The sequence below is a fragment of the Garra rufa genome, chromosome 8, assembly GCF_049309525.1.
Source record: "Garra rufa chromosome 8, GarRuf1.0, whole genome shotgun sequence".
Classification (NCBI taxonomy): domain Eukaryota; kingdom Metazoa; phylum Chordata; class Actinopteri; order Cypriniformes; family Cyprinidae; genus Garra; species Garra rufa.
In genome coordinates this window covers 34,463,822-34,473,669 of record NC_133368.1, presented here as the reverse complement: position 1 = coordinate 34,473,669, position 9,848 = coordinate 34,463,822, and positions in this window count along the sequence as shown.

The following is a 9,848-nucleotide window of genomic DNA, read 5'->3' as shown; positions in this document are numbered from 1 at the left end:
CCCACATGTAACGAAAATAAATATTCCGGTTTTAGTTTCTTAGTTATTGAGGTTGGTATGTGTATATGTGTATTTGTTTGTGTAGGGTGTGAGAAAAGTACGACTTTCGGAAAGAAAGTGCAGCAGGTAGAGAGAGGTACAGGCAGAGCTGTCTCGTCATGTAGCGGAGTGTTAACGGTGCCGCCATGACTGCTGGAATGTTAATGACACCGTAGCTGCGCTGCAGGCAAACTCGTGAAGCCACACACACAAGTTAAGAAAACACCTCAAACCATCTCACATGACAAAACACATACAATACAATCTGTAAACACCATCTGAGGTTAACAGGTGTCAAAAGATTTATGGTGAATCGAATGTAGAACAACATATAGACACATACTTGGCATAATTTGTCATTAAAATGGCCATGATTATGGGTTAAATGCTTAGAATTTCGTAACCCCACATATGGTTCGACTGGGTTCACATGCACTTCAAATCTACATGCTCATTCCTCAGCAATTGCAACATAACACTTTTCTGTCATAATAAATTGCATGATTTTTTTAAAAAAAACAAAACAGCTATATATATAACATGGTCCCATTTTAATAAAAGGTGGCCTTTGATGTACCAGTACTTGCATAAAAAATAACTACAATGTACTTACTGACTTAATACTGTATTGCAAAATCTGCTGCTGCTATTGAGGTTGGATATGGGAAAGGTTAAGAACAGGTTTGGTGGTATGGGTAGGTTTAAGGGTGGGTTAAAGTGTTAGGGATGGGTCAACAGTGTAATTACAAATGTAATTATGAAATTACATGCAGATATTTATCAAACATGCACGTCCACAATAAGTGCATTGTATTAAATGATTCATTTCAAATGTAAGTACATATTAGTTAAGGCCACCTGATATAAAGTGGGACCTATAACACTATATTTCTGTAAAGAAATGACTACTTTTTATTAAGCAAAGATGCACTAAATTGATCAAATTACAGTAAAGGCTTTTACATTGTTACAATCTTCTTTTGAACATCAAATAATCAACATTATTTATAATAATACAAATGTTTCTTAAGCATCAAATCAGCATACAGTATTAGGACGAATTCTGATTCTGAAAGAACGTGACACTGAAAATTCAGCTTTGCCATCACAGGATTAAATAACCTTTTAAATTATAATAAAACAGAAAACAGTTATTTTAAATTATAATAATATTTCACAATATTTCTATTTTAAATTGTAATAATATTTCACAATTTGTTGGCTTTACAGTATTTTTGCTCAAATAATAATGGTAAGCATAAGAGACTTCTACAACAACAGAAAACAGTTATTTTCAATTGTAATAATATTTCACAATATTTCTGCCTTTACTGTATTTTCGATTAAATAAAAATGGTAAGCATAAGAGACTTTATATTTACACACTTTATATTAGGTGGCCTTAACTATTATGTACTTACATCAAAAAATAAGTACAATGTAGTTAATGTGGTCATATTGCATTGCAAAACACTTTTTCTTCTATTAAGGTGGGATATGGGTAAGGTTAGGGACAGGTTTGGTGGTATGGGTAGGTTTAAGGGTGGGTTAGGGTTTAAGGGTCGGTTCAACAGTGGCAATTACAGAAATTAATTACAAATGTAATTACATATAGGTTTTTAAAAATATATAAATACAATGTAAAAACATGTATGTACACAATAAGTACACTGTACTAAATGATCAATTTAAATGTAAGTACATAGTAGTTAAGGCCACCTAAGTAAAGTGGGACCGAGACTTCTATCAAAACCAATAAAAAAAAACAACAGAAAACAGTTATTTTAAATTGTAATAATATTTCACAATATTGCTGTCTTGATAGTATTTTTTTAACAAAAATAATGCTAAGCATAAGAGACTTCTATCAAAAACAATAAAAAACAACAACAGAAAACAGTCATTTTAAATTGTAATATTTCACAATATTGCTATTTTAAATTGTAATAATATTTTACAATATTTTATCAAAAAATAAGCATAAGAGTCATCTATCAAAAACAATAAAAAAACAACAAAACAGTTATTTTAAATTGTAATAATATTTCAGAATATTGTTGCATTTACAATTTTTTTTGATCAAATAAAAATGGTAAGCATAAGAGGCAATCAAAAACAATTAAGAAAAAAACAACAACAGAAAAAAAGTTATTTTAAATTGTCATAATATTTCACAATATTGCTATTTTAAATTGTAATAATATTTCACAATATTGTTGCCTCTATGGTATTTTTATCTAAAATAATGGTAAGCATAAGAGACTTTCAAAAACAATAAAAAAACAACAACAGAAAACAGTTATTTTAAATTGTAATAATATTTCACAATATTGTTGCATTTACATTATTTTTGATCAAATAATAATGGTAAACATAAGAGACTTTATAATTAAAAAAATACTGTTTTATTATTCTGAAAATGGACAAATGTGCATTTATTATCACAGAAACTCTGTTTTCATAGTGTTTTATTAATTGCACTTACAGTGGAGCGGCATTTAGACTTTGAGTGCTTGTGAGACAAAAAGTATGCAGGCTTGAGAGAATCTAAACAAAACTAAAACTGATTATTCTTCCCCCTTTTTACGTCACGTTTAAATGCTGGTTGAAATTTTGACCCTAGAATTGACCTGCACAAGGCCTGTGAACCCTCAGTGGGGGATTACAGGCCTGGGTAAAAAGTCTTGGGAACATAAAAGCATGCTTGAGTGGCCCAATGAGCAGAAAGTTCATTAATCCAGCAACATCTGCGCATTTACGCTATTACAGACATTAAAAAAAAAAAACTAAACAGATTTAGACTTGAGCTTCAATGTTAAACCTGAATCTAAAACAGTAAAGATCATTCCCTTCGTCATGTTCGAAGGAAACACCTTTTACTCTGCAGGGAAACAACCTAAGGTTTGTCACTCTCCACCTCCCTCCTCCCTTCCACATTGACCCCTTGACTCCTTGAGCACTAGCGTACATTCAAGCCCACAAAGCTTCCATTTGTGTCGTGGTTCTACCTAGTACCGGCTGGGGGATCAGGGATCAACGAGGGTCACCTCTATAGGGAACCCAGGAGAGAGTCGCCACTGTGAAAGAGCTGATATTACAGTGAAAAGGGCAACTAAACAACACCACAGTCAATCAGCCCTTACCCTCCGTCTGGCATCCAAAATTCATTTCATATCCATCACGGCCGAACATGATGTTGATGTTGGCTTAGCTCTGGCCATTGGCTGAGCTAAATGAGGCTGCTTTGTGGCAGCGTTCTGAAGGATGGGATTATTTTAACCTTTGGAGAACGGAAGTAAGACAGAAAGAAGACTTGTAGTTGGGAGTAATTCCCTGCGCGTACGCCGCAGTTAAAAGCGGAGCCAAGAGCAAACAGCTGGCCTTTTGTTCAGGCAGGCAGAGTTTCTCCCCACATTCATGTGACGTGGTGCATGCAAGGACTGAAACCGCTGACGGTGATAGTGACAATGATGAGTACAAGTGAAACTGCAGCACGGCTTGGCCTTCAAGTTCACAGACAAAGGCCTGCGACTCTCTGATCTTACAGCACAAGGAAAATATGAGGAAAAATAAGGGCATATTTGGATGGCCGCACACACTGTGTGTTTGTGAGAGGGGGAATTCCTTTGGAGGGGATTTCAGGTGTGGTTGTACATTCATCGCAGACCGCTTTAAAGCGAGCCATCGTGCCTGTGTGGCTCATCACGGCTGACTGATGGCTCATTATTTAGCAGGTGCCTCATTGTTTTCCATTGTTCGGCGTTGGGGGAATTTTATGATTCGACCAAAACGGTGATGCTGAGTGTGGGCGTCTCAAGATGCTGCCGTCTCCATCGCGCATGGAAGAAAGAAGACCTTTGTGAGGAGAAACTGATGTCGGAAGAGATGTGTAAGAGAGAAGGGCAGTGGAAAGAGTAGCGGAATGTCGCTCTTGGGTGACACGCCTATTGGTTAAAAGGAAGCTAGAAACAAAGACACAAAGAGAGAAGGCAACCTGATCAGATGAAAAGATACACACAGGCTTGACATGCTCTTCTATGCTAATGGATGAGGACCAAGTCAACATACAAGATACATACTGAGAAAATGTTCCACGCGGAAGGGAATGTGAGGCATTGTATCATCAAAATGTGTCTGGAGACAGTGTATATAGAAGTGAGCTACGCGCTGTTTCTTTCCCATGGATGAAGCCTCATTAATAAAGGCCTGAGCTGTGAATTATAAATGAAGCGTTGACTGACCTAAACTGAATGAATCCCTGAATCTTTGGCTGAACCTCTCACATAGGACAGGTCACAGTGCTGCTGACACATATATATATATATATATATATATGTGTGTGTGTGTGTGTGTGTGTGTGTGTGTGTGACCCTGGACCACAAAACCTTAAAGGGATAGTTCACCCAAAAATTAAAATTTGATGTTTATCTGCTTACCATCCAAGATGTAGGTGACTTTGTTTCTTCAGTACAACACAAACGAAGATTTTTAACTCAAATTGTTGCAGTCTGTCAGTCATAACCAAATTATGGTTCGTGACTATACACTGAAGTCTTAATGCACGAAACAATCAGTCTGTGCAAGAAACTGAACAGTATTTACATATTTTTTTTACCTCTGATCCACTGCAATGTCTAACTGTCCTGAGCGCATTCACAACAGCTGGCGTGTGACGAAGAGCAAGCAACCATAACTTCTGTCGATCAGGCTCAAAAGTTGGGAGTGGGTGAAAAGTGGGTGAAACACTCCTGGATGAGTTCGCGCAAGCAAACACAATCTTTTAGTTTTTCATCGGTTGCAATAATAAGGATAAGCACAAGTAATTAGCATTTTTAGTAACCGTGGAACCCTCAATCTCTCTGTGTAAATAGTAAGTGTTGTATACGTGCGACAGATCGCTTCTGCGTATGCGTCTACTATGCCAGAGCATGTTCACACGCCACGCACCGGCTGTTGTGAACGCGCTCAGGACAGTTGGACATTGCGGCGAATCAGAGGTAAAAAACCCCGATATAAATACTCTTTAGTTTCTTGCACAGACCGATTGTTTCGTGTTAAGACCTCAATGTATCAATGTCACGAGCCACAGGGTTTTGTCTGCGTATGTTCTTTTGACTCTCAAAGCCATTGATCCCATTGACTGCCATTATATGACTGACAGATTGCAACAGTTTGAGTTAAAAATCTTTGTTTGTGTTCTACTGAAGAAACAAAGTCATGTACATCTTGGATGCCCTGGGGGTAAGCAGATAAACATCAAATTTCCATTTTTGGGTGAACTATCCCTTTAAGTAGCACGGATATATTTGTAACAATAGCCAAAAATACACTGTATGGGTCAAAAGTATCGATTTTCTTTTATGCAAAAAACTAATTAGCTTTAAGATGATGTATAAATCTCAAAAAAAAAAAAAAAAGTTTCCAGGGTCACATTTCAGGGGCGTTTCCTTCGATGTGGCAAGGGAGACAATAAAAAAAACGAAGTACAAAAAATAAAACAATGCCAATATTACAAACTATAACATTAAAAAGTGTATAAATCACTATTTTTTTCTAAAGAAACACTGTCCTAGAGTTTACAAAGTTACAACGGGAGTCAGCATCTCTTTTGCCTCCCCTGAGCCCATTGAGTTTTAACAGGCCACCTAAAGTATGCGGTGAGTTTGGTGGGGGGTAATTGAGAATGAATGGAGAAAAGTCACATGAGATGATCGTGATATGACTGGATATGACTGGTTATGTTCGGCTGTTATTGATTCATGTGATAAATCCCGCCTCTTCTGTTTGTGCACGTTCTGCGCTTGTGAATCAGTCTGAATGAACAATATAATGCTGTTAATTGGAAGACTAATTTTAAAAAAGTAAACAAACAACTCACACACTTAGGTCTGTGGGAGTAATCAGCTTGGAGAAATTTAAAGTAAATCTTTGTGTCTGTGATATTTATCGAGCTTAGATGACTGATGATTTGAAAAACAGCTGAACATAAGTTCATAAATAAAATATATTGTTTAAATTGTTAGTGCCTTGAGATATTAATTTGGAACTTTGAAGACGTTATATACAATCAGTTCTGATTTTTTTTTCCATATCTTTCTATGAAGTGTAAAAAATCACAGCATATTTCATTACCTCACAGAATATAAGATAACAGGTAACAGGACTGTGTTTTACACCTCACTAAACCTTGCCAGTAGATGATGCATTGCACATTCCATCTATGAACAGAACACATCTGTAAACAGCAGAAAAGTACAAGTCTCAAACATGAAAATGCTTTGTAGTAAGCGCTTCAAACGAACTTGCAGTTAAACGCAACTTGACCTGCACTTTGACAGATGTGGCACTGTCTTAATATTTGTAACGTTTTTAATTTACATTATGGCTATATCCTCATCTGTAATTGTTCGAAATCCACATTTATTTACTTCTTATGTCATCCTGGCAACAACCGACAAACCAAAAACCAACCGTTTTCAATGACTTCCTTGTATGAGCATGAGGGCGAGTACAGTGGTGTAGTGGTGCCTGGAGAAGTGGGTATACGCTTTATTTTATGAACCCCCCCCCCCCCCCTTTTTTTTTTACCGACGTTTTGGGGTAGGGGAGCGGCACAACCTAACACGATCCACGTGGGGTTTAGAGTACATTTTTATCCACATTATTTTCACACTGATCTAGTACAAATATGTGGCTTTGTTTTTCATATTTACAGTGTATACATTTTTCGTTATTTAGCTCAAAAGAAAGGAAGTGAAATGTGACAACATGCCCCGTAAGTGGGGTACATTGTAACATCCGAGGGGCACGTTGTAACACGACCATATGACAGCTTAAAATGTTATCTGATCGAATGAAAAAATGTACACAACAAACTAAAATATTTGTCAATAGAATAAATGCATTAACTTTTTCAAATAAAGTAATGACGTTTAATAAAAAAATCTAATTTTGGAGTTTGACAATGAACACATCGCAACCATGCTTGGAACGGCCCTGATCGCAACACACTGTACAGTAGTTCAAAACAATGTGGATAAATAGATGAAACACATTTAGACATTCAGAAAAACACTCCACACACAGCTCTCATGTATAAACAACCCGAACCCGACCGACGTTTTCAACTAACCCACCCGCAACTCGGATCGCAAAAAAAAAAAAAAAAATCATACCCGACCCGCGTGTTTAATATTTGCGACTGACACCAGCGATTATATGCGGCTATGCGGTGGAGATGCGTTCACTGTCAAACATCATTCGGCATTAATTAGGTAATTTTGTCCATTACAATCAATTGTTCTTGATTACAAGAAAAATACAGATTGTTCTTGTTGTGATTTAATTTGTCTTTCCTTTATACAGATTTAAATAGTTTCATTTTCGAAGTAAGGGCCTACTTCTAATTATGTCTGATTCTCTGATGTTAAATATGATCAAGAATTATTTTATTTCGATCTACAGTGTAATAAAAGTTAAGAAAAAGATTAGCCTATAGCCCTAAATATATAGACAAGCTAATTATTTTTTTCTTAACTTTTAACTTCTTCTAAAAATAGTCAAGAATATTAAATCAACTTAAAAGGCTGGGTTAACGAATTTTCTTATACAAACATAATGAATGCACTTCAAAACGAACTTTTCATTTCTAAATTCAGTAATCACAAATATGACAAAATACTATTATTTTATAGGCCCTGTATATTAATTGTATAGCTAGTTGTATCAAATGAATAAGGAAATTATAGTGTCTTGAAATTATTAAGTAATGTTTAATTAGTTTTTAATCCGTGGTTTTAAACAAGCATATTCATGAGATAATTTATATATTATTGCTTGAATTAAACGTTTAAAAATAGTGCTAGAAATTTTATAATTAAGAAAATTAAACAGACCTAGGCATTTGAAAAGTCATAGTGAAATGTGTCTAATATTGTGTCTTTATTTCAAACGACCGCGACCCGAATATCATAAAAAAAATATTTTTGCATGACCCCTAACCGCGGGCACCTGCTCATTTTGGATCAACCCGCGCATCACTATACAGGTGACTGTCTTCTGATGGTTTGCGAAACTGATAAATAACAAATTGCAGATTAAAATAATAGCATATTTGTCTCATTTTAAATGAATACTTAAAACTGAATTGAAAAGTGTACTTTAGCCAGAAATTTAGGCTACTTTTTATTATGATAAAATAAATATTCAGCAATATCTTCAAAAGGCTTTTAAATTTTGGCGCACTCTTTTCTCTGCCTAGTGCTGCTATGGCAACTAGTAATTTTGGTTAAGCTAGCATGTGTGGAAATGTTTAAACCACGCATGTTACAACTAACCCCGCGTTAGTTTGTGCCCCGCGCTACTGGGGTGCGGCAGATGGAACGGGCGCAATCAAATATATTTCAAAGCAAGCCGACGCCACGGTCCTGACTGCAGCATTGCTGTCTTTATTGGGTGTTTTTAGCGAATATTTACATTTATTCACATATGACTGGATGTGGTGGACTCTCATGATTTTGGCTAATGCAGGACACTAATGGTGCGCATCAGAGGCGATTTAGAAGTGGGTATACGCAAATCCGCCTGATAAAGAAGTGGGTATACGCCGTATACCTGCGTATACCCTCCACTACACCACTGGGCGAGTACATATGTATATCAAAAAGACAGAGCGTAATAATTATTTACCTAAAATAATCTTTGTCAGACATTACATTTTGACTGTAATGGCGAACACAGGATGTGCAATAACAGGGTTTCCTTGGTTGCTGTTTTAAATCATCAAGAGATTACTCAATTATTAAAATAACAATTAGCTGCATCTCTAACTGCAAAGCCTCAGCAAAGCCATATCATGACTGTTAACACGTAGGAAGCACGAGGAACATTTACTGCCAGTTGGAGATATGAACAATGTTAGAAGAACGTTTATTTTCAGCCATTATCTGATTCGACACACAAAACGATAAAACCAAAAAGGTTTGGATGTTTATTGGACAGGAGCAAGCGACCCAAGGACAGCACAGCATCAAAGAATGGCGAGCTGGACTAGATATCTGTCAGACTTTGGGCTTTCCCCTTGGGGTACAACATAAGTCAAAGGCTACGGTTATCACCCGATTCAAATAAATTTCACAGAGTGCTGAGTCAAAGAGGGAATAAGAGCCACACACAGCGTGCGGTTCTCCGATGCCTCTGATGATGATGTCTTGGCTCGTGATACCATCTTAAGTTTTTCCACTCTCAAAGGCTGCTCTATGTGAGATTGGAAGCTTGCCCGTAATCCACCACCAGGCAAGGGAACGCAACAAAAGCCTCTGTTTTAATATGGATCCCATTGTGTGATTTAATGTAAATACTTTGATTGATGACATTTTCAGGTGCATACTGAACATTCCAGAGGCCCGTGCCAGAACCACACCACAGGTAACTATTTAATGGGGGGAAAACAGAAACAGGAATGTTGTGAAGAGGGCCTACGTGTACAAAGCAAGAGAACAGTTTCTGTTTAGGAAATGTTTACCTTTGAATGTTACGTTCATGTTTGTTGTGAGGCCTGTCCCAGTTTATTCATTAATAAGGTGAGGCATAATAACACAGTGATTCAGATGTTTTCTTCCCACTCTACAGCAACCAAAGCTCAAAACCACCTTACAAAGCAACTGCCAGTGTTTAATGCTGTTTTTTCCAATTCCACAATGATGACATGATCCATTTGCCCAAAAAAGGTGTCATTGGGCGTGGATAGCTCAAGTGCGCCTGACTGAGGTAATGACCATGGATTCCACACATCTTACCTAATGCACTTA